At 35.7% G+C, this 26,401-nt stretch overlaps 1 pseudogene; it reads right to left on the minus strand.

Annotated features, from left to right (window-relative positions):
* Window positions 1-229: 229 nt before the first annotated feature.
* Window positions 230-26,265, minus strand: LOC127958201 (uncharacterized; annotated as a pseudogene).
* Window positions 26,266-26,401: the final 136 nt, after the last annotated feature.

Below are 26,401 nucleotides of genomic sequence, written 5' to 3' on the forward strand. Positions count from 1 at the left end.
ACTTAGAATGTATACTGTATTAAAATACACAAAAAAATTCAAATATTACAATATGCATTTTAACTTTTATTAAAATCATTTATGAAAACACATAATGCATTACAACGTACATTATGAATACCTTTATAAAGCATTATACATAAAGGCTTTAATTGTTACCGAACATTGCATTGAAATTGTAAATGTTTCATACCCCCACCACCATACAGTATTACATCACCAGATCTAGTTATGATAATGGTTTGTTCTGTGTTGTCCCTCTTTGGCCAGGGAGCTTGATACAGATTGAGTCCTGAGGATTTGTTAGTGGGTTTGGGATAAGCCATGCTCTGATAAGCATTGCTGTGTAGGACTTTTATACTGGGGTTGATACTATAACCCCCGCTAATGATAACAGCAGGGCTATCGGTTTCAGTAATGCAGCCAGGGTGGCACAGGTCGTCCGCAGTGCTCAAGCTATGACTAATCGATTTGACAGTAGGACTTTTCTCTTCCAGGTAACTGCTTACACCGTTGCTAATATCAGTCGTGACAAAGCTAACATTAGATTCATCACTCCAACCTGCGTCTGTCATATCCGCAGCATCAGGAGGAGTACAATGTGTCCTCACTTGGACTGACGTTTGCTGAGAAGAAGGTGTACTCAGTGACACCAGAGGAACATTATGACCATAAAACAGTGTCTGTGGGATCTGAACCTTAACAGATTATCGCATTCTTCCCTCAGCTTTCTGCTCTTTTTTCCACAGAGAGAGTTTGATCCATGACCTTCGAATGTTTTAGCATCACTTTTCCTGCAGAAGGAAAGACTTCGATTTTCATTCTGCTCACTTTCTGCCCACCTGAGGCATGAATGTTTGAGCGAGCCTTTGGACACTCCAGCTGTATCTGACTTACAGAGTTTTCTGCTTTGTGACTTGATTGCTTTTGTGCCATTGCGGGAGTGTTTGTGATTGTTTGTGTGACCTGGATATCCCTGTATCACATTGTCAATTGGATAAACTCGTGGGACTGTCCACATACTGCATAGATTCAGCGACATCGCTTGCAAATTTATGTCAGGATTGGGCTTTATCTGCCATGCGGTGGAGGACTGTAATGGATTCACCCTAAACTCCACGTTGCACACAGTCTCGGCAAGACACTCTGACGTACATGGTCTTGTTGAACCTTTAACCTTGTTGCTGAAGGACTCACAGCTTGCGGCATCCTCATTCTCAGCCCTTTCTCCATCCTTTACCGCTCTTTCTCCATCACAGTCACGAAAAGATACTTCATATTCACTCTCTTTCGCATTGTCTGTCTCTTGAACTTTCTCTTTCCTAACATCTTCTTCCTCTTCATAAGTGAGAGTACTTGTCCACCGCTTTCTGGACATTTCAGGTTTGAGTGGCCGCAGTCTCGCAGCAGCTCCAAACAGAAAAGGCGGGGACTGCGTATCTTGAGGGCTGGGGATGGCATCCGCAGAGCTGAGAGACAATGTACTATGAGCTGAGGGAAGAAGTTGCAGTAGATGACAGACTTGTCATGCTGGTCAATCTCTGCGCAAGATGACGGAAGCTGGTGGGGAGTTGCGACTACTTCCAGAAAGTGTAACGTTGTCTCCTTGTACCCTTTCCAGAAATGTTTGATTGTTGTTCTGAACTTAACCTCATGGAGCTGCGTGGCTGCTCACTTCTGCTCTGTGTTGCAGCTGCATCATAGCTAGACTGGTGGATAACAGGTGTATGAGTCGGTGCAGGTGTTTGGGGTGTGGAAAAATACATGGAAGGCTCAGAGAGGCAACGGTCGTGTGATTGGCTGAGTTCGCTGATTCCCAGCATGTTTACAGAAGCACTGAAACCTGAGAGAATGGAATCCAGTGTTCCACAGCTGTAGGCCCCTTCTGTTGTTGGCATATCAATATGAAAGGGCTGGGGTCTGTTCTTTTCTTTCAGAAAAAGTGTAGCCAGAGGAAGGAAAAGAGGATGAACTTCAGGCAGTTGGGAAGAAATGGTAAAGTCTTGATCTGTGTCTTCTGTAGAAGAGAGAGAGAGAGTATACAAATCGTTACTAATAAGACAAAATATATATATATTAGCATGTATTTACATGTATATTCATATAAATTATATCATTCATAAATATATTTAATATATGAACGTAACATATTTTTCTTAAAGGGACAATAAGTAACTTTTTAGGTATTTTATTATCTAAAATCAATATTTTTATTCATAAATATGCCCTCAATGGTGTACAAATACCTATGCCAATGTTTAAACTAATCCTTGTAAATGAAGAATTTATTATCTTTATATACATGGGACGGGTAGGTCGACGGAGGCTTCCATGTAGTTCCGCCATCTTGCAAAACTATAATAGCAGAGAGGGACAAAAAGTACTAAGCCAACGCGTTTCCACAGCGCGTTTTCGGTCAGAGCCAGAAGCGCAGGTGCAGAGCAGTGAGAGGCGCTTGAAACTGCACCGGCAAGTTTAAAAGTCTGGATTGCATTCTTATTATGGACCATACATATGCCGCGCCACAGGAGAAGAAAACATCGTCGCCAAAACAGTCAAAAATAGAACGTAAAAGGAAACGTGACCGTAGATTACAGAAAACAAGAGTTAATGTCAGGGAAGCTTTTTCTAGGTGGAAAGAGCTAATGCTTGATAAAGAGTTCAAAAGAGACGCTGAAGTGGCCAGTTTTCTTCTCGACAGGTAAGTCAGTGTTACAATCTATATTATAATATTTTTTTTATATCTAACAATGCATATAATTCAGAAAATATAACGAATAAATTAGACATAACTACTAATTACAATATTTCATGTTTTCCACAGTCAGTAATTCATACTGTAACATTCGTTTGTTAGTTGTCATGTTGCAGTTTGTTTGAAATAACACACCTGTTCACCTGAAGGAAAACTCGACGAAGTGCTATTAGAAGACATCCTGTCAAAGCTTTTTGGTACATATCGCCTACCGTAGATGCAACGCGCATTTGAAAAAGTGAGGCGCTGGAGAGCAAAATTAGTTTGAATGCAAAATACAATTTCACCACTAGATGGGAGTAATTCCTACTTAGTGTCCCTTTAAATATACACATGCATATATGTGTGTGTGTGTGTGTGTGTGTGTGTGTGTGTGTGTTTGTGTGTATCCAAATAATCAATGTTATAATAATTTCCTTGATTTTCATATCCATGTATTCATTTATGATTTATTCTTTATTCATTTTTATTTTGTACTTCTTATATTAATCCTTTTCATACATTCATTTTCAAAGATATGCATGTAATGCACATTTTATATTTTTATTAAGGATCTTTTTTACTGGTGTTTATTTTTAGATATTGGACATATTTTAACTATTACCTTACTAATAATGTTTCTTAGATTTATTTGTTAATAGTACTCAGTGTTCTGTTGCCGAAAATGTATTTGTAATATAAGATATGACATTTCAAAGTGCTCGTTTTGCTGTGTTCCTTCTTAAGATGTGAAAACCACATGACCTATTTTTAACAGCAACCTTTGACTGTGTCAATGACATAGCCTGACCTGACCTATAGTTGTTACAACAACAGATGGCACAATGTATGAGTGACATTATGGATAAGTCTATATGACCTTTTATAATTAGACAAACACCAGTTTGGGAGGATATAAGTTTCCTGCATATGTGCCTGATCTGATCGCTTCTTTTCTTTTGTTTTCTTTTTTGCTTTACTCTTTACTCCTTCCTTTTTCTGCATCATCTGCTTTTACTCTTTCCTTGCATTCTGCAGATTCCATACTTCTTTTGAGCTTGTGAATTTCACCACTTCATGTATTAGATACAATACTTCAGAACACTTCAGTTTTTCATTTTTACTTTCTTTCTTTCTTTCTTTCTTTCTTTTTGTCTTTAGTATTGGACACATAAATAGACAAAAATTGCAATCTTTTATAAGCTGTCAAAGTTTATAAAGATCATAAAGTCATTTACAGTATGCTGTCAGGATCCTGCCCTGACAGTCCTGTCCATATTGTCTCTGTTCCATGTTTCTTTGTTTTGTGTCTAAGCACATGGTTCTGTCTTTGTTCGTGTCTGCCACGTGCTCCTCTTGTCCCACCTCCTTGTTAACCCTGGTCATGCCCCCTTGTTTAGCCCTTGTCTGCCTGATTGTTTTCACCTGATCCTCATGTGTACTGCTCTATATATTGGGTTCTCTTTTCTTGTGTCTCTGCTGGTTCGTTTTTGGTGTTTACTTGTCTCTTGGTCCAGAATTTATCCCTTTTGAGTTTGATTGTTATTTTGGATCTTATCTAGTTATTTATATCCTTTTTGGTCTTTAGTTTTATCTAGTTTAAAAGTAAGGAAAATAGATTTTTTTTATTTTTTTTCCTAATCTAGTTTTGTTTCTCATTTGACTTAGATTTTCATCTGTTCTTGTTTAAGTGATTCCGATTTTGGACTTATTTTTTTTTTTTTTTTTTTTATGTTCTTACTCTTGGATTAGTTTTTGGATGGCTTTTTTTTTTTAGTTCACCCAACACAAAAGAAAATATTTCAATTTAATTTTTTTTTTTTCATCTACAACAAATTAAATAAGCCAAAGGCTGTTTTCAACCCCATTGATTTTAATTGTATGGGCAAAAACAGTTCCTCAAAGGAGATTCTTCTTCAAATGTTTGGAACAACTTGAGGATGAGTAAATGATAAAAGAGTTTCAATATATTTGGTAACCTAGTCACTTTAAAATGCCAGAAGGATGCTCAGGTACACAGCACATCTAAATAAATGCCCAAGTAATATTGCATCATTTGATCCTCAGCTGATGAATAACTGCTGCCATGATTGAAAGTAAAATAATACAAATATTTTAAAATGAAATTCCATTTAATGCAACATTCAGTAAACTGCTGTACCTCTTTTTGTGATTACATAGATGTGTTTGCACAGAAAAAAATTGACAATGATAATACTTATGAGCAGGTTAGTATGTTAAGGTCAGTGAAGGAGTCTATTGCACTTTTCAGTCTGACATTTCAGTTACATCTGAGAGAGCTTATGAGGATCTAGGAAAGTAAAGGCTGAGCAAAGCTGGTATACCAAATATATCTAAGCATACTTGAAACTATGATATGGTCTAAGGCATTTCTTAAAAGTGATCTAAAATCTATTATTCTCAATTAATTAACCTCTAATTCAAATTCTAAATCGCACATCCACCAGCAGCTAAAGTGTGCGTGGGAGTACTGTGAAATTGCACAGTCAAAAGGGCTAATTGTTTTCTGTAAAGTACCTTAGTAGGCATCTACATCTCAGTGAAATAAGGTCCAAAGGGTATAACTTTACAATTACCTGTGTAATCGCATGTTTCCCGCTCTGTATTCATCTGCCTGGCGAACAGAATCTCCAGATCATCTCCAAATACGGCAGGCGTGTTTTCTATCAGATACTGGATGAGCGCTGCGACCTGAATGACAGATGGGAAAACACGAAACAACATCAATATGGAAAACAGACACAGCTGGCTCACAAACGTATAGTGCGTAGAGATCCTCACAAAAAAAAAAATAATAATCAAACAAGCCCAAAGGACTGGAAAATTAAAAACCGTATACTGTAGAGGGAATGGAATGCTCTGTAGCACTTCCACTGGGTAAAAAAATCCGTATTTCATACACACCATAGGGAACTGCGGCTGGCATGTGAAAGGCATGATTGTGCGTAGTCCTGGACATGATGAACCATTCTAACCACATTTAGTGGTTCATTCAGATAGCCTGCTCTCATTCACCACACATTTGTCTATGCACTTATTGGCTGGATTCATTGGGTTCGAACACAGCGTTAGAATGCGCTGCACAAATTATCTGCCATCTTGGGTGTCGAGAAACAAAAGCATCTGCACAGTCACACACATCCAACTGCTCATTATAGATCAATCTGTGATTCATTTCTCGCCTTCGTGTTCTTTTAAAGTCCCCAGGAAATCAAAATGAACCATTCTTGCTTCTGTGCAGAGTACTGCAGCAGTTATTCCAAATTATTTATCAGTGCATATCATTATTTTTTTCAAAATGAAAGTATCGAGAGGGACTTTGGTGAGCAAATTATGAAATATTCCACTGTGACAAGTGAATGTTACTTGAAGTGAATTTTAGATTTCAAACAACACACAGGGTTTATTACAAAATATAACACTACACACCTGCAAAGCTAAAGACTGCACTTCATTGATTTCATTACATCTTGTGAACTTATGGGAATTCAGCCCACGTGTTTTTCTTGTGCCAGTTCTAATCTATGAACTTCCACAACATCTGATGTAATACTATTGGTTGTATCTACAGATGCACATTACATACCTCCCAGAGTCAAACAAAGATTTGATCACAGCTGCTGTGTTCATCTATGCTGGATCAGACAATAAAAATATTAATGAAATTTATACACAAATAATATTAATGCATAAATAAAATTAAATAAATAGAATTAAATAAAAAACAGAATACATTCTTATCCAACATCCTGGTGTTCACTCAATTTTACAGCACTGATCTTTATTGTTTTTTTTCCACTGATTTATAATATAGAATATATACATATATATATCAGTGTTTTTTTTCCCCCTATTAGTCATATCCCAGTAAATAAGTTGCTATGGAGACAAGTGTCTAATAACTGTCATATTTAGGTAACCAGGCAACACACTGTTATGCTTTTATTCACAAGTTCGAATTTAATTCACATGTCCTTCACATGCCTGGCATGTACCTTAAATTGATGCAAGGATTTAAATGACTAACTTACTATAGTATTTCTTTTCTTCCCATTTCTCTCCAACCTCAAACTCTGATGACAATCCTCTCAGGCTCAACTGTGACAAAGCTGAGCTCTGCTTCCTCCAAATTTCTCCCAATCTCATTTTCAATCTCTCAAAATCACACAGAGATCATCACCACTTCAGGTCTTTTCATAGGCGTCCTATACATTAGAGTCTGATTGTGGACTGCTGTGCTACCGGTGCCCTCCTGTTATTTACAAGCCATAATCAAACACTAGCAGCAGCTGCCGCCAGCTGTGTATGGCTGAAATGTTTATCCTCTCTTTAAATGAAAAGCTTTTATATCTAGATCAAGACACTCAGTCTCCGTCAGCTAAGTTGATTTTCCCTTTCAATAAATATCTCAGTCCTTCCAAAAAACTTCAGTAAGCTTTTGATAAAAAAAATAAATGGAAAGTGGAAAATGAAACAATCAAATACACAAATAATCAAAAACAGTCTATTAATATATAGACGTAATGCATTTCCATGGCTGTTTTAAATACGGACAAATGTTTTCCTGGAACATTAGGGCATTCTGTCATTTTCAACAGATTTTAAAGGCTGAACACACAGCAAAGACTGACACGGAAGAGAAAGAGACGAAATTGTTGAACAAAGTCATTATTTTGATTTCCTTTGAACACAAAAAGTATTCTCGTAGCTACATAACATTACGATTGAAGCACTGATGTCACATAGACATTTTTGAAAGTCGTGACATTTACCAAGTATGGTAACCCATACTCAGAATTGGTGCTCTGCATTTAACCCATCCAAGTGCACACACACAGCAGTGAGAAGTGAACACACACCCAGCACCCGGGGAGCACCTGGGGGTTCAGTGCCTTGCTCAAGGGCACTTCAGCCATTGGTATCGAAGGTGGAAGAGCACTGTTCATTCACCCCAGATCCAGATTCACTGTTTACTAGAGCCCCAGATACAGATCCCCTGTAAAGACCTTGTCTCAGAGGACCACCAGGACAAGACCACAGGAAACAGATGATTCTTCTGCACAATCTGACCTTGCTGCAGCCTGGAATTAAACTACTGGTTTTGTCTGGTCAGAGGAGAACTGGCCCCCCAACTGAGCCTGGTTTCTCCCAAGGTCTTTTTTCTCCATTCTGTCACTGATGGAGTTTCGGTTCCTTGCCGCTGTCGCCTCTGGCTTGCTTAGTTGGGGTCATTTCATCTACAGCGATATCATTGACTTGATTGCAAATGAATGCACAGACACTATTTAAACTGAACAGAGATGACCTCACTGAATTCAATGATGAACTGCCTTTAACTGTCATTTTGCATTATTGACACACTTCAATAATGCAAATTTCCACATTTCCTAATGAATGTTGTTCAGTTGCTTTGACGCAATGTATTTTGTTTAAAGTGCTATATAAATAGTAACCTTTGGGGTACAAGTCCAACTCCACAGCTGCCCCAATGAAAGCCTTATTACCTCTCTGGGCCTTGAATGTGGTAGTTCTGCTAATGTCTAGGCAGGGATCAATAATATCTTAATTAATGTTCCAAAGATGAACAAAGGTCTTACGGGTTTGGAACAACTTGAGGGTAAGTAATTAATGACAGAATTTTTATTTTGGGGGGAACTATCCCTTTAACTGATGTTTGACCATCAGACCTTGCCATTTTAACAACTACTAAAAAGGCAGGAAGAGTTTGAATGAGAAATTTTCAGCTGACGCTCTGAGCCATCATTGTTGAGCCCTGCATTCATGCCTGTCTCTGAAGAGGATGACTCATCAGCAGCTGCCAAACGATCCAACATAATATTAGTCAGGATAGTCTGGACATGTTTTTGAATTTTTTTGATCTTGAATACAAAGATGTGGTTTTCAAGGAATCTCCTTTGAAATGCAAAATCTGCTCTGCTAAATTTCTCTTACATTGCTTCAGGGTTTTGTGGTCTAATTTGAATCAAGACGGACAGTGTGAAATGGTGTTACAAGGACGTTCATCTTTAATGTGAAATGTACATTTTTACATGTAATATTTTGTACTGTAAACAAACCTTTGATTAATAAATCTCTTAACATATGAAACATATATTTCCTGCCACTCTGTATTGCATCTAATAGAGTGATGTACAGTAGCTCAACAGTGATTCAAATTCTTAATCACTTCCCTGATTACCATTGTGTCAACATCCTGGTGATATGGCAGATCTCTTTGGTTATATCCGATTTCCCGGCTGTAAACTGCTGAGGTTAATAAGCAGAGCAAGTCAGCAGCATTAGATGCACCAGAATTCATTATCTGAAAGGTGAAGAAAATAATTTGCAGCCTTAGGCCAAAAATACTGTTAAGCCACATCATTATGAGGGATTCTCTTGAATAGTAAACTGTGCACAAACTAGTTCTGTTTGATTTACAAATGGAAGTTGGCCCTGGTTGTTGCACCCTTACCAGATGCCAAGTGTGAGTTAATATAATCGCCTGGATTTTTCTCCAGTGTGTCAACCTGTGGTGATAGTGGTGTTAAACTGCCTATCCAAGAGCAGTTAGGATTAACTGTTTCAGATGTGTGACATTGCTTAGCAAGATGGCATGCAAATTAGGATCTTCTCCTCTGCAGCACAAAAAAAATCCAGAATCCTTTGTTTAATTCTGACCTAGATTTGAGCCAAAACCCCACCATTGAACTGCTTCTAATTCTGAACAAGAGAATATGTGTGTGGGTGCAATTAATGATCAAATACACTTTTTTGTAAAGCTGTTTCCAAAGTATGATATACTATAATTAGCCAAGTGATTACCCAAGTGGCCACTAGCTATATTAAGAATTCTCTCATGTTCATACCAATGAATTGTCACAGTGATGTAGGTCTTTTGTTTAATTTCAGGTTTATGTTTCTAGAATAGTTATATAGTTCTTGATTCTATTTATTATTATTATTATTATTATTTTATTATTATTATTATTATTTTTATTGGTTTACTGTGTCAAGATAGGAATAAGTACAATTTCCCTTACATATTCTGCGGGGGTTCAAAAGTCAGAGAGCTCACTGAAATCAGGGATTTAAATGTCATTTAATCTGGAAAGTAAATACATTTTAAATCATTAAAAAAATTAAAAGGTTTTGATGTGATGTAAAATGAAATAAAAACTTTAGATTCTCTCACTAATCAAATGGGTATTTTTGTGCATAAGATACTCTTTGGATCATTCTCAAATAATGGCAGAGAAAGTGATAAAAAATTATGATAGAAATTGTGCTCATAATATAAGTTGCAATGACAAACAATTTTTACTATAGCTTTTAGGCTTATGATTCCCACTGTATATTTATTTTAACCTAAACCAACATTTTTGAAATAAACTGTTCATGGATGTGTTGTATACTATCCCTTTAAAGAAGTGAGAAAACACATGTAAATAGATCATATTACTAAGAATAAATGTAAGCAGATTTTACCTGCAGAATGCTCTGTCCCTCTTTGTCAGCGCTTATTTGGGAAGACCTCCAGAGCATGTTGGGTGCAATGCAAAGGGCCAAGTTTGTTGCTGTCATCTGATTCACCTCTGACGGAGTGTGTATCCTGTGTAGCAGTCCAATTAAGTGAGACAGAAAGCTAACATTCTCCTCTGGCGACTGTGCAAGCAAACTAGACAAAAAAAAAAAAAAGAGTAGAGCTTGAACAATGGCAGATAGCTGCAACCAGGCAGGCGGAAACATAAAACATAATTAAATGATCTTGCCAAAAAAATATTTATGTGTGGAAGTTTGTCTTCCCTCTCATACATATGGAAATGCATTCCAGCTCAAATATGCACACACACAAAGATAAAACAAGTTTCAATAGATGCAATTCACACTAATGTCACCAGGTAGCGCTTTACAATGAATAATTTATTCAAAAATTTTTAAAATATTTTTTTTTTTTTTTTTTTTTTTTTTTAATATTTAAACAAACAGATGGTCAGCAGTTGCTGCTTGAATTATGAGGCTGGATGGAATATGAGGGGTGTTTACAAAGAGGTGATGATAGACTTATTACAAAATCCACAAGCAGCTGCATGATAGGTCTTTTTCTAAGTTTACTCTAATGGCTGCTTTTGTGTCAGAACAAAGAAGATGCATTTTGCAGTTTCATTAATTATACATTTAAATGAGTCCGAACCTTTTCATTTTCCATGTGAGCAGATGGTTTTTCAGTAATACTGATATTAAAGTAGAAGTATGCCTTTTGCCACACATGGAAATGTGTTTCCAAGACAAAGGGATTTCAAAATAACCTAATAGTCTTACCATTTGAAGGACAATTATGTGTTTTCTTATTCATGAAAATTACTCTTCTGACACAAGTCTAACTTTCTATTCATTTTTTTCTTACTTTCAATAGAATTGAAAAGCTTTTTTCCCTGTGTATTTCCTTAAATGCACTTCATTTCCCTGTTCCATAAGCTCTTCGCAGAATCTCCATTCAAAATTATGTTTTTTTTTTTTTTTTTGTGTGCATTATGCTTTTTCACCTGGCATCTAGACAAGAGTTTTCATAACCCTTACCCTAACCCTAACCATGTCTTTGCAAAATGTAAAATGTGGTTTAAACATATTAAATGTTAACAATATATGGATATTTAATTAATACAATTAATTGGTTCAAACTATACTATTTATGAATAATGAGATTGTATTCAGTCGTCTACAACCTTAAGTTAAAGTTGAGTTAAAAATTCTAAATTTGTCACTTGACAAAAAAAGGCAAATAAATAATTTAGCAAATAAATAAATAATGGATATAAGTTAGAGTTATATAAGTACAGTTATATAAGTATTCACAGCATTAAATAAAGCTTTATGTTACATTACAAATGATTGATGATAGGGTTAATGCATCTTAAATATACCTGTAAACCTGTAAATGTAGCTGTTCATATATATATATATATATATATATATATATATATATATATATATATATATATATATATATATATGTAATTAAATCTTTAATTATGTATTTTAATATCTTAATGACAAACAATGTAACAGTGTTTCTGTCTCAGTGATAAGTCATTAAGGATCAGGTCAGAAAATGGTGAAAGCTTAATATACATGCAGTTAAGCCAGTAAGAACCTAAATAACTAACGTTTACATTATGCTCTTATGTTTTGAGCTGATATTCGTTTCAAATTCATGGTGGTGTTTATGAATAAATCAGCAGTGATTTATGGTTTAAACTGAAAGGGACTAAAACAAGGTAAACAAGGATTTTTTTTTTTTTTTTACTTTATTTTACCTTGTAAGAAGCAAACAGAATATTCATTGACCATTGCTGCCATGGGAAAGCCCAGGTGAAAGTAGATAGAATCAGATGAAAGCATACCACAACAAAGGTACTGTTTTCCTGAGAGGACATTTAAACGATTCTTTCATTATGAACATGACATTCGATATCTCCCTCTACTATACATAATACATCCAGCATATACCCGTAGCTTACAGTATATAGCTTTAAGTATAATACACTTTTTTGTACATTATACTTTTAATTTCAAAGAAACAAATCCACATTCCTTCACTAATAGTTCTTAGATGATGTTTTCTAATTAACATCGGAAGCTTGGGCTCATTTAATAAACTCTCACCTTGATATATGAATTCCTGACAGAAGGAAGTAGTTCCACACACAAGTAAATCCATTCTTGTTTCCTATTTATCTACACACTTGTGCAGTCAAACTGTTATATAAAAGCAATATCATGTTGGGTTTTATTGGGGATGAGTGCTCATCATTCATGGTGACTAAACCCCTGGCTTAGTGAAAGAGCCATGAATGTTAAGTGCTCAGAGACAATAAGACCCAACATGACAAAATACAGTGAAATAAAAAGATCCGGAGCCAGTAATAGCCTTACCATTATTGGTTTAGGCAGGTTTCCATCAAGGCAAATGGAGGAAAGAGGCTGGCCAAATAGCTTGTGTGAGGCAGTTTGTGGGTCAGACTGGCCATCAGATTGGTTAAAGTGTCCCCTCCTCTGAGCCCAATTAATCAGAGACCTTTTCTTTTTCTTTTCAGCAAAGTACCTGTTAATGAAACATAACAGATCAATCAGACATAGGCAATTTCATTAAAGGGGTACTCCACCCAAAAATTAACATTTTATCATTAATCACTTTCCCTATGTCGTTCCAAAAAGTGTTCCCGTCGCTTCATATAACCCAGATTGCACATCTGATGGATGATGATAGTATTCTGACAACAACTATTCATACCTTTTATGGACCGTGACACTATTATTTACTTGGCAGTCTATGATACAGTCTCAAGACTCCAGGTTTTCATCCAAAATATCTTAAATTGTGTTCCGAAGATGAACTGAGCTTTTACGGGTTTGGAATGAAATGGGGGTAAGTGATAAATGACAAAATTTTCATTTTGGGGTGGAGTATCCCTTTAACTGGAGGAGCTTATCTCCCTCCATCATACTTCAATAGTGTGTGCCAAACTTCTCAACCTGAATGGCACACACCTACCTGGATAGAGTATGAGTGATGACAGGACTTCATATCAGCTCATATCATGTGGTTGACACATCCCACAGAGACACTGATAAAACCACACAGTCACAACAAGCACTGCTCATGGACACCATCCTGGCTGAACCCTGTCCTCAGAGCTCATCACAGACAGACTGGGACGTATCAGAACAGCTCCAAGAGTCACCCGAGGACGACTCTCTGGAAATCAGCCAGGGAAGCCAGGACAACATATTTCAGCCTCCAGAAACACCAGAGCCAAAGCCCCGCTCACCAGACAGATTATCCCTCTCTCTAGCATCTCCACTTCTAAGCTTCTCAAAGAAAACTGGTTTACAGAACAAGAAGGAAACCAGTGTGCCTGTAGCTTTCTCGATTTCTGTTTTATCACATGCAGGCGTTTTTCGTTTTCATGTGGACAGAGATTTATTTTATTTTAAAATCCTCAGGGACGTTTGGACATGGCCTCAAGCCATATGGCTGAGTCATCTAATCTGTGGCCCTGTTCTGTATGCATCAAACGGATACTGCTGTTGAAACAAAATGCAATGCCATCAAGTTAGCATTTTTAAACATATTCGCTCACTAAAAATAAACCATTTCTTATCAATGACTTAACACACACAAACTGGATTTTATGTTTCTAAACGAAACATGGCTAGAAGACAGCTGCTATGCAACAGTCCTCAATGAAGCAGCCCCTCCTAACTTTACTTTCATGAGTGTCTGCAGGTCTAGGTTTCTGGTGCTCAAGGCGAGATAGCCTACCGCAAAAAGTTCCTTTGGTACATTGATATAATAATGATGATAATAATAATAATAATAATAATAATAATAATAATAATAATAATAATGCATTTTATTTACTGTTAAGGTGTAAAAAGTTGTTGGTCATCCTCGTCTTTATCTCCTCCGGGCAGGCTGTGAGCCTGATGATATAGTCTACATAAGTTACCTCTGCTTTGGGCCCGTTTTTCTTCCTCCTCCTTCCTTCGTTTTCAGAAAGCCGATCCCGATGGCTTGGGTGTTCTTTTCATCATAAAAGATTATATATATATATATATATATATATATATATATATATATATATATATGATCATTTGTAGCCTACAACCGCCGGGGGGTGGTTGGGCTGGGGGGGCTTTTACCCCATCATTTAAAGCGCTAAAACCAGCTGTCAGTCAGAGTGACCCAGTCGTTCTTTTAGGATTGTAAATCTAGTAAAAGAAATGGACAAATACAAGCAGTGTGTGGACAGTGCACAGTAAAAGTGTACTGTGTGTGCGCAGCTTTCATAATAGGATACATACATTTAATTAACTTTTTTTTTATAATTCTGCAAATTTGCGCCCTGTCCAGCAGATGACGCCCCAGGCGGCCGCCTGTGTTGCCTGTCTGCAAAGCCGGCCCTGTCTGCAGGACTGTTAGGAGAGGTGGAGGTGTAGCTGCTCTATTTAAAGATGTCTATCAATGCAAGCAAGTGCCATTTGGTCAGTACTTGTCTTTTGAATATCTAGGGATTGTGCTGAAAGGTGCTCCACGTATTCTGTTTATCATTATTTACAGGCCTCCAAAATAATCTACAGTCTTTGTTGAAGAGTTCACAGAAATGCTATCAATGATTTCCTCAGAGTTTGACTGTCTTGCTACCGTAAGGAATTTAAATTTTCATACAATTTACATAGATAATGCAGAAATCAATTTAGGATTGATTTTAACGTACTTTTACTCGTTTATAAATCACTCAATGTCCTAAATACACAGCAAATATGTTCACTGAATATAAACCGACCACTCAGATCATCAGGATCAAGTCAGTTAGAAATACCAAGGGTTTACACAAAACAAAGGGAGTCCGCTTTTAGTTATTATGCTGCCCGCAGTTGGAATCAGCTTCCAGAAGAGATGTGCTAAAACATTTGTCACATTTAAATGCAAACTCATCTGTTTAGCTATGCATTTATTAAATGAGCACCGTGCAATGTCCGAACTGATTGCACTATATTTTATGTATAATCATTTTCTATTCTTAACTGTTTTAAATTCATTTAAAGCCTCTTAAATCATAATTTTTTAATTTTCAAAGTTTTTAAATTCCTAGTTTTATTGTTGTGATTATTTTTTATATATTTTTACCTTATTTTATGTAAAGCACTTTGAATTAACATTATGTATGAAATGTGCTACATAAATACTTATGTTTTTCTGATTCCATATTTGACAAATAGTAGTTTTTATTATTATTATTATTTTTATTTTTTATTATTTTTTGCACTCACAAGTAAATGTTTCCTTCCATCTAGGGTTGTCGGGTGTCTTATGTTTCATCTTGAACTAGTCTGATCACATGCTTTAGTAATCCTTAATTTTCCTGTATTGTATTGGAGGGAAATGGAGGGCATGAGAGAGCCATTCTCAAGCAGAAGACATCACAGTAGGCTGCATCCTGTGTGATTACACTAAATGCTCCTCTTAAAGCTCTTCATTTATCTCTGAATGAAAGGCCTCCATTACTATTAACTAACCCTGGTTGGCATCTTTATGTACAATCAAGTATAATATGACAAGATGTGAGAGGTATTCATATAACTTATTGGTAATACCAGAGGTAATATAATATGTTATTTACTGCATTTAGTGCTGAAATATGTTTAACTATATTAAATGTTTACTGTTCTATTTATATATATATATATATATATATATATATATATATATATATATATATATATATATATATATATATATATATCTTCCTGTTTACACGCCCTGAAAAGCTGTAAAAAAAAAACTATAAAATAAAAAAGTGATATAATATTAAAATATTTCTCAGGAACAAGACTGTGACATTTACAGAAGGTAAAATGCCATTGCTCTTACTTGTGTAATCATGTTAATAAATAAAAGAGAAGTATTTTACTTTAGAGAAGAACAGAAAAGAGCTTATTTAATAACTTAATACACATACAGAGTACATACTGACAGATTTGACACTTCCTGGACTTCTCTTCCATGACCATGCGCTCGGGCTGTAATGTACTATAAACAATCTAGGACATGAACATTCATTCTGACACTGGGATCTGCATGCTTTATGAGGAACAGGACACAGACTGTCAGAATAAGTATTCAAACATATTAGATTCTGGCCATGAGCACTAGAGTAAATTAATCTTAAAAGGCAGCTCCTGGTGCAGTTTTGTTCAGCATATATTATTGTTATTACATTATTACTGGGACTGAGAGGAATCACATTTTTATCTCCACTGAAACTTTCATGTGATATACAGCTTGACCGTCAGCGGCAATAGCCTTGTGGTTAGTAAAGCATCTGTACTCAAGGTGACCTGATTTTGACTCCTGTCTTGAGGTCCTTTGCTGATCCTGCCCTCCTCTCTGTCCCCCAATGCTTTCCTGTCTGCTCTCAAACTGTCCTATCAAATAAAGGCATAAAAGGACCAATATATATATATATATATATATATATATATATATATATATATATATATATATATATATATATATATATATACAGTCATTCCCAAAAATATGGACACCCTTGGTAATTATGATCAAAGAAGGCTGTGAAAATTAATTTGCATTGTTAATCCTTTTGATCTATTATTTAAAAGAAGAACTTATTCTTATTATCATTGGATAATAAGAATTTAAAATAGAGGAAATATCATTATGAAATAAACGTTTTTCTCTAATACACATTGGACGCAATTAAGGAAACCCTTTTATGTAATTATTTTTTAAACCTCCATTTGCCAGTTTAACAGGTCTAAATTTTCTCCTATAATGCCTGATGAGGTTAGAGGACACCTGACAAGAGATCAGAGACCATTCCTTCATCCAGAATCACTCCAGACCCTTTAGATTCCCAGCTCCATGTTGGTGGAGCTGCTCTTCAGTTCACCACACTCATTTTCCGTAGGGTTCAGGTCAGGGAACTGGAATGGCCATAGCAGAAGTGTGGTTTTGTATATAGGCCCGCAACATCAAAAATAAAAAAGCTAAAAAGCTAATTTTTTTTTTGCTTCATCTGACCATAGAAGCCAGTCCCATTTAAAGTTCCAGTCGTGTCTCATAAATGAATATAGAGGAGGTTTTTGTTTTTTGTTTTGGATGAGCTAGGAAAATATTTCTTGAAACCCTCCTAAACAGCATATGGTGCTGTTTGACAATTGTTTTTTTTTTCGTTTTCTGACCACGAGACTCAACTATTTTCTGCAATTCTCCAGCCTGTGGTCCTTGGAGAGTCTTTAGCCACTCAAACCATGCCTAACCACACCTCCTCACCATGCATTAGGACGATATAGACACACGTCCTCTTCCAGGCAGTTTTGTAACATTTTCTGTTGATTGGAAATTCTTAATTATTGCCCTGATGTTGGAAAGGAGAATTTTCACTGCTCTAGCTCTTTTCTTATAGCCACTTCACTAATTTGTGAAGTTCAATTATCTTTTGCTCCACATCAGAAATATATTCTTTGGTTTTTCTCATTGTGATGGATGATTAAGGTCATTTGTGTCAGGGTTAGGCAAGGAGGAACTCAAGTGCAGACAGGGAATCACAAAACAAGGGGTTTATTTACAAAAAGGGGAAAACAAAACCCACGAGGGGGAAAACACGGAGCAAGGTAAAGACTAAATAACTAAAACAGGACTGGACTAACAAGATAAACAAGGACTCTAAATACTAACTATAAACAAACACTCACGGTAATACAAACACTTCTTTAAGGAACAATCACAGAGTGGAACAATCACAATCACAGGTACAAGTGTGGAACACATCTGAGAAACACGTAAGTAACACAATGAACCGACGCAAGACAGAGCACACTAGGAGATCTAAATAGGGGGAACAATCAAGACACGACAGGTGGCACAGATGGGACAATCAAGACACGACTAGGTTAACAAGGGGGGCGGGGCAAGGGAACGAGACAACACAAGCACATGGCCCAAAGACAAGGCCATGTGCTTGTACACAAAACAAGGGTCTGTCATGATCCTGCCTCAAGACTAGGAAAAATCAAGGACACGAGGGCAGAATCATGACAATTTGAGCTTTCTTTATTCCCCTTTTATATTTCTGTGAAAAAGGAAGCATGTACATATTTTTGGGCATGACTGAGTGTGTGTATATATATATACATACAAAGTCTTGGTATGAAACTCTAGATGGCGAAGTCCAATAGATCTAGCTCAGAATAACATAATGACATCAGTATCACATGGCAAAGCTGATTGGTTCTCTCCTGTATCTGTAGCCAATGAGCCCGCAATCCAACATTCAAATATTTGGCTAATGCTTGTGGTAGCAGTTTCAGCACACTTCAGAGGCTCTCCACCTTCCCCAGCTCCACCTATATAGATGAGGGCTATTCATATATGTTATGTGTGCAGCAGCAATACTCTACATGCTCACTGCAGCATTTTGAGGATGTATCAGCAGTAGCAAGTTTCAGTGCTTGCTCTGCCACAGCAGCGTAGCAGATCTATTCCGCCAAGACCAAATACATTAACATTGTCATGTACAGTATATTACCATGCAAGCACTCAGAGAGTTGTAATGACAAACACACACACACACACACACAAAGAGATTTCAATTCAAATTCTAAATTTAAACCTTTTGGAGAAAGAGAATAGATGATGCTTTCCTCTGTAATAAGGTTTTATTGATGTCATTTCTGGATACTTTCGCTTTCAACAAATTATGTTTGAAAGCATTGAAATGAATGTTAAAAGGAATTAATGTTTTTTTTTGGGGTCATTCAAACATATATTGTTTCTATGTTTGGTAATGCATGTATTTAAACAAAGCTTTGTTTTACATATATAAGCAAAGCCGCATGGACATTTAATCATATGAATTATATTTTTGGTATTACAAAAGATAATTCCCTTAATTTGATTAATTATTTCAATGGGTGAGGATGGCTAAATGTATGGCATTTGTGCTAGTGAAGTTATATTGTGCACACTGTCCGCATCTATAATTGGCCTTTGGAGACTGAAAAGGGATGACTTGAGCGTTCTAACCCTTGGTCAGCTCTCACAATTATTTGTCATATATTAAGAGCTCGTTTATCCACATTTCGTGGAGTATCTCTCAGTCCCTGATGGCAATTTATCAAAGGTCCATGTTTCCCATATCTCTTCATTTGTAAAAAAAAAAAAAAAAAAAAAAAAAAAAAAAAGACTAACACATTAAGCTTTTGTCTACTAATAAGAGGGCAATACTCAAAGCTCAATTAAACACTTTTTTTTAAATCCATGTTTAATTCCATTTAGCAGAATTCTACAAATTTCTCTTCAGCAGATAAAGTGTGGCAAAATCAGTTTGTTGCTACTAATGGCCTTTGGACAGCCACATATAGAGAACCCCACAGATAAGAGACCCTTATAAAAGGCAATAGTCTTGCTACACATTTGATGAAATTATAAAGTTTTATTGAGCTAGCCACATGGAATATTTTGATGAAAAATGCACTCACCCCTAAGAGTACGTGTTCTAGGGTGAAGAGAGGGGTCTTGGGAGTGACCTCTGTCTGCTGGCCAGAACTAAACACTTCCTGCAGGAGCTCACTGGGCATGTGCAGATGGACTTGTAGACTTCTCAGGGAGTGATGCAGGATAAAGAATGGTAGTTCATGGCCTAGAAGAGACAAAAATGGAGACAGGAAATTGGTATTTTAGATTGCAGGAGATTTCATTTTCAAAGAACAGTGACAGGGCAAGCATAAAGCACTGTGGCATCGAGAATAGGTTTTGGGTTGTTTTCTGATCCCTCTATAACAAGCTTAAAATCTGTATAAAACTACGACAGGTGGATTAGCGTGCAACCTTATACTGTAAATCCAGCTAAGCTTCAGATTATTTTTTTAGACAGTGAAAATCAGCTTGTGTTTGTTTTGTGAATGTTTATAGTTGGTATTTGGAGAGAATTATCCTGAGGTTTCCCTATAAACAGACAGACATAAAGTTTAATTGAGTTTTGGATTCTGTTATCTGATGCTAAATCTCTTACATCCTCTTGTCTCACACAACAAACATTACTTGCATACATATGACCTTGGGGGGCTGAGTGCACAGAATTCATTAATAGTAGTTCATAGAGACTGTTTTCTATCTCTCTTAGGAATTATAAAGCCTTTTTTCTATCATTCTTACTAGTCTTTCATTACGGAGCTGTCAATGATCTGAGAATTTCATCACAGCTCAGAGCTTTTAAAGGAACCTTGCAATTACATTTCACAGAGGATTCCAACCAAGATTTGAGAATATATGAGGAAAAAACATCAAGTCATTCTTAAAAAAAATTAAACAATAATAATAATATGTAGGCTGGAGTATAATGTACCATTTTAACCAAAGAAGAACTTTGTAAATACTCTTTTAATTATGCATGACATCTGTAAATAGCTGAAACTATACTGACTGTAGGAAACACAACTGGCTAACTAGTTTATTCTCCCACTTTGAATCTTGTGAATGTTAATTTTGGGGCGTGACAACAACAGAGAGACACAAAATTATTCCAAGCAAAAAGTGAATTACACAACAAGAAATACAAAGTTTTTAAAGATGATACATATAATATATTACAAAACACTTTCAACGAGAGGCTTTTGATGATTGCTTACCAATAGTTTGCACTGCTGTATGATGTGCTGAACCACATTTTCTGCAGTCGTGCTCACATCCACAGCCACAGCAATGGTCTTAACAGCCAACAGCGTGTAAACAAGCAACAACAATGCCCATCAACTCACAATGAAAAGCTTCAGCTAGAGTACAAATAACTTCCACTTGTAAACAGAGATATGAATTTATTTCCCAGAGGACCGGGAGTGGCTCGGCTCCAAATTAAACTAAAAAGGCACTTGTGTACCACTGAGCTGTTGTCATCTGGATTGCAAATCAGCAGGATGTAGAAAAGAATGGCATTTGGTAAGACTTATTGCCTGGCTCTGCAGGTGTGCCTGAAGAATAAAACATTGTTAGAAACAAACAGCAACAAATGCGAAAGCTTGTCACAAATACAAAGACATGGAACTGTCAAGAAAATTTACAACATAAATCACAGCTGGAACGCTTTTATAAAGGAAACTCTTATTGTGTTACAATAAACAAGGTTATGGATGTGATCCATTTAATTTTATTTGATTAGATTTGGGAGGACAGGTATAAGAGAGAGAGGGGTTTAGATTTCAGTTTTCCCATTTAAGTGATTGACATTTACATGCTAAGGATATATTCAGATAGATGCATCTGAATGAGAAGATAATAACATGAGGTCTGATACTCTTGAGTGTGGTTTGCATGTGATATAGGTTAATAAAGCTTATGAGTCATTTTACTTTTCGGTCCAATTTACATCCATGTAGACAAAATAAATAATCATGACATCAACATCACACCAGCCTATGGAGGACATATTGTAAACAGCACAATTGCAACTAATACACTTCCCTCATACAGTCCTAAAAGCAAAAGTGAACCAGCATGATTTTATACTTGTTGCTTGTAATTTTCTTTTGAAAGCATGTTTTTGTGTAATAGAATCTCTTTTCTCTCTCACATCAGCTGACCTCCTCAGCTCCCTGTAATCTTGTGCAGAGTACTTTAAGATTTCACCTTTCAAAATTCTTCATTTTTGTAGATAGACATCTAAATTGTACAGGTGAATTGACATACAGTGCGTACAGTTCTGAAAATGGCTGAGATTCTTTTCTTTTTTTCTCAGGTCTGTGCTTTTGTAAATTACGGGTGTGAGGATTTGTTCTGTGCATTTATGGATTGTTGGGCAAATTCCAATCAGAAGTGACCATCTCTACACCTTAGTCACTCTGAAAGGCAAAACCCCTGAAATTAACACTTTGGAAGGAGCAGGCCAAAAGTTTCTCAGTGTAGCTTGGACCAAATTTGGCTAAAGGAGCACTGAAAAATTAAAAATTTCCAAATGATCTTTACCTACAACGTTCCCATCACAAAGTGCACAGCAATGTGCTCTTTCCGACATTCATCTATTATTACTGCAGTTCACACTGTTTTTACAAATAAATATTTATTTTGTATTTAAGTTTTTACAATTGCCTTGTATAGTGTGTGTGTGTGTGTGTGTGTGTGTTTTTTTCTCTGCTCTCACCCTTACAAAACTATATTCATCCATGGACACTGTAGGGAGTCACATTTACCTAATGTATCTACTGTTCCTACCTATAACACCCTTGTTATTTAAACTTTGTATGAAACGCATAACAGAAATGTGTGTAATTTTGTATATTAAACAAAACATAACAACTTCTTGTTTACACATTATGTCAAATTCTAGCTTTAAAATAAATGCTTGCTTTAAAACACCATAAATAACCATAAATAATTGTACCCTTTGTTAATGTACTTGAATGTATATGTGGAATAAAAGATAGAAATCCCTTTAGACTCATTCGTTTCTTGTCTAAAGCCTATATTCTGTTTTTTATGTATTCACTGGACAAATAATGCTATACCCTATTCTAGACTTTATTTCTTAAGGAGGTTAAAACTCCTTAAATGCTGTCGAAAAAAATGCTGTCAAACAATTGCACATGAGACTTTTCTAAACACCTTCATCTTGCACATTTCCTTTCTGCAATTTTTTCACATTAGTTTCATGATGCATCCATCCCCAGCATCTTTCTATAACAACATTACTTGTTTACTATACCATATAGCCTTTGAGGGAGTATACATTAGAGGAACAATCAAAAAGGTCATGACTACACCGTCTTTGTGATATTAAATAACTAATAGCATACTCTGTCTTTTTTTATATATAATGTAAATTCCAGCATACTTTGTGCTTCCCATTTCAAGGGTTTTGACTTCTACAATAAAACAATATGTCTAATGAAGTACTTACAATCCACACAAAAAGGTAGTAATGCCAAAGACTCGTCCAAAAATCCAGTAAGCAAAAAAACATATGGTAGGTAGATCGAAAATATACAAAGATACGCACTCGTCCAAATACAGCTCAAAAAGCTTTTTCCAATTATTGATCAGAGGTCACAAATATATGTGGGAAGAAGTGCAAATGTGCAAGTGCAGAATGTTTTTGGTTATTAATCTTCCGCTTTACCATGTGCTACCACCTGCACTTATCAAAACATGTATTAAAGTAATACCCCAGTCTCACGAAGACCTTGTAAACAAATTCACACACACACACACACACACACACACACACACACACATATATATATATATATATATATATATATATATATATATATATATATATATATATATATATATTTATATATATATATGTACATATATGTGATACATATAATCAAATTTATATATATTTATAAAACTTAAGGGTTATCCAAGTAAGAGTATAGATGATGCTTTGGAGAGGGTAAGAAAGGCTTGTAATCTGTAAACCGGCTACACACAAATCTTACTCCGTTGTATGCTCTACCACATATTCTTATCACAGTAATGCCATTAAAGATATCATTAAGAAATACTGGTATATACTATCTTGTGTCTCGTTGAGGAAAACGATATTTGCAGATCTCTCCCTTTTTATTATTACAGAGCGAGGAATATTAGGGACTTTTTAGTCAGATTGGATACTCATGTCAAGGATGGTATTGATGGGCACATAAATAGGGATGTTGGTTTTTATCTTTGTCTCAAATGCACTGCATGTGAAAATGTACACAAATGAGTTGTATAACTGATCGCACTTATAAAATTACACAACTGGTATCATTTGCTTCCACTAATGTGATTTATCTGTTATCTTGTCTGTGTTTAAAACGATTTGTGGCTAAGAAAAATAGACAAATTAGAACTCGGATCATTGAGCATATGAGAGCTATTAGGAAAGATTTCAGATAACCTGTGGTTTGCCGTTTGGTTGCGATGTCTCATTCAGTCCTAGACCTAAATTTTATATCTTACGAAAAGTTAACACAGACTCATTGAGGAGGGAATTTAGAACATAGACTTGTACAAAAGGAATGTAGGCGGATTATTACCCTCTTGGTATGAATGAAGATTTTTCTTTGAATTATTTATAAAATAATTTAACAATATGGGGTAATCGAAGAATATGGTTATTATGTTCATTGACTGTATAAAACTGATGTTAAGAACTATTGTTGGAGTTATGAGATAATTACTGGTATATGTGTATATTTTATTTGCATATTTTGTTGATATTGTTGTATATGGATCATGTCTACTGAGCACACGATGCAGCATGATTTCTGCAATCTCACAAATACTTTTATCAAGACTAACACAGTGAAAACACAATGAAGATAAAAGACTTGTTGAGCAGTGATTATAACAGGGGTTTTGGCAAAATTAAAGAAATCAAATCACTAACAGACTCACACCGATCTTGAATCAACGTCTCCAGCAATTAAAAACAGAGCAAACTTTGATCACTTTCTGCTAAGGAAATAATCACAATATAGAGAAACAGGAACACTAAAGCATAAACCACTTCACATCAAAGAATGTCTTTAACATATTTTAATCATAAAAGGTCGTGATGCTCATGAAATGCAGTTAAGGCTTACAGATTTTTATATTATGTTTCTCAAGGTTTGTATGTCTGATGTTATTATATAATTATATCTTGTGAATATATTATTAAATATATTAAATAAAACATGCCATTTATTAATGTAATAATGTTTTGTTATATTCAACTTCATTTCCAGACTCAAGGTCCATTAACAAGAAACACACAATACAAACCAGTTTGTTCAGCCGACAAATAAATTTATACAGTACATCAAATTTCTAATTAAAGCAGGGAATGATTGCACCCTTGCCTTACAGAATAAATGTGTTTATTATGTATCACCCTAAATCCTACAGTTATATCCCTACAACTTTTATTATTATTATTATTCTATTCCTGTTCTATTTTATCTATTACACATCTATGCATACAATTTTATAATTTTTTTGTGGTTTATTTATATTTGTGTATGTGTACTTTATTAACATCTTATTTTTATTATCTCAGTGTTGTTGTTGTCTCTGTGCACTAAAACAAATTCCATGTATGTGCAAACATACTTGGCAATAAAGCTCTTTCTGACTTCTGAAATCATTTGCACTGCTCCATCTTGTTCTTTTCAGCAGGATCCTCATACAGTCATTGTACACAACCTGAATCTTGCATAGGCTTTCTAACTTTAACTTAACCCACAAAGGAGCAGTATAAAATGAAGCACAATATGCTCTAAAAAGGTTTATCTTTGCCTGATCTGAACACATACAGTACACAATTTTCTCACCAACATATTTGCATCATTTCATAATGATATGATCTAAATATTTTGCTGTAGTACATACATTTAAAACTTTCCCTGATAAATACAAAATTTGGGAAAATCAATCAATCTCTATGTTCTTTTGTTCTACACATCTGTTGGACTCTGTTCCATGTCTCGTATTGTGTTTTCCTTCCCCATGTGCTCCAGTTTTATTATGCCCATATTCCATTCTTCCCATTCCTGCCCTTCTGTTCATTTAATCCAGGTGTCCCTAGTTAAATTCATTTGAACCTAGGTGTGTCCCATTAGTTTCTGTGTATTTAAAGTGTTTTCTGCCCCTCGTTTCCTGTCCCCTGTTAAATGTAATTTTGTGTTCTGTGCTTCTGTGTTTTTTCTTTTATACAGTTCTACTACTTCCTTCAGAGCATATATACAGAAATCAGTAGTATAGTGAGCCTTAAAACCAAAGTGATTGTCTGTGGTATCAAGATTATCCAGTTTAGTTCGCACCACACTTACTGTATGTTCCCTCGTGCCCCTGTAGCAATAATAGGCTTAGACATCCTTTTTTCTAACTTTAGCTTAACCAGCTCAATGTTTAGTCGGAGGTGTTTAGCCAGCCACATAATTCCTCCTGCATCTGCCATGTTTCACTACCAGATGATGATTTCTGTTGCTCCTCTGATGTCATGTAAGTACACTCCTCAGCTGCCGAAGATCCTGTGTCACTTGCAGTCACCTCCAGGCTTACATCGCATTCCACAATGGGGGCATCCACTGTTT

The sequence above is a fragment of the Carassius gibelio genome, chromosome B5, assembly GCF_023724105.1.
Source record: "Carassius gibelio isolate Cgi1373 ecotype wild population from Czech Republic chromosome B5, carGib1.2-hapl.c, whole genome shotgun sequence".
Classification (NCBI taxonomy): domain Eukaryota; kingdom Metazoa; phylum Chordata; class Actinopteri; order Cypriniformes; family Cyprinidae; genus Carassius; species Carassius gibelio.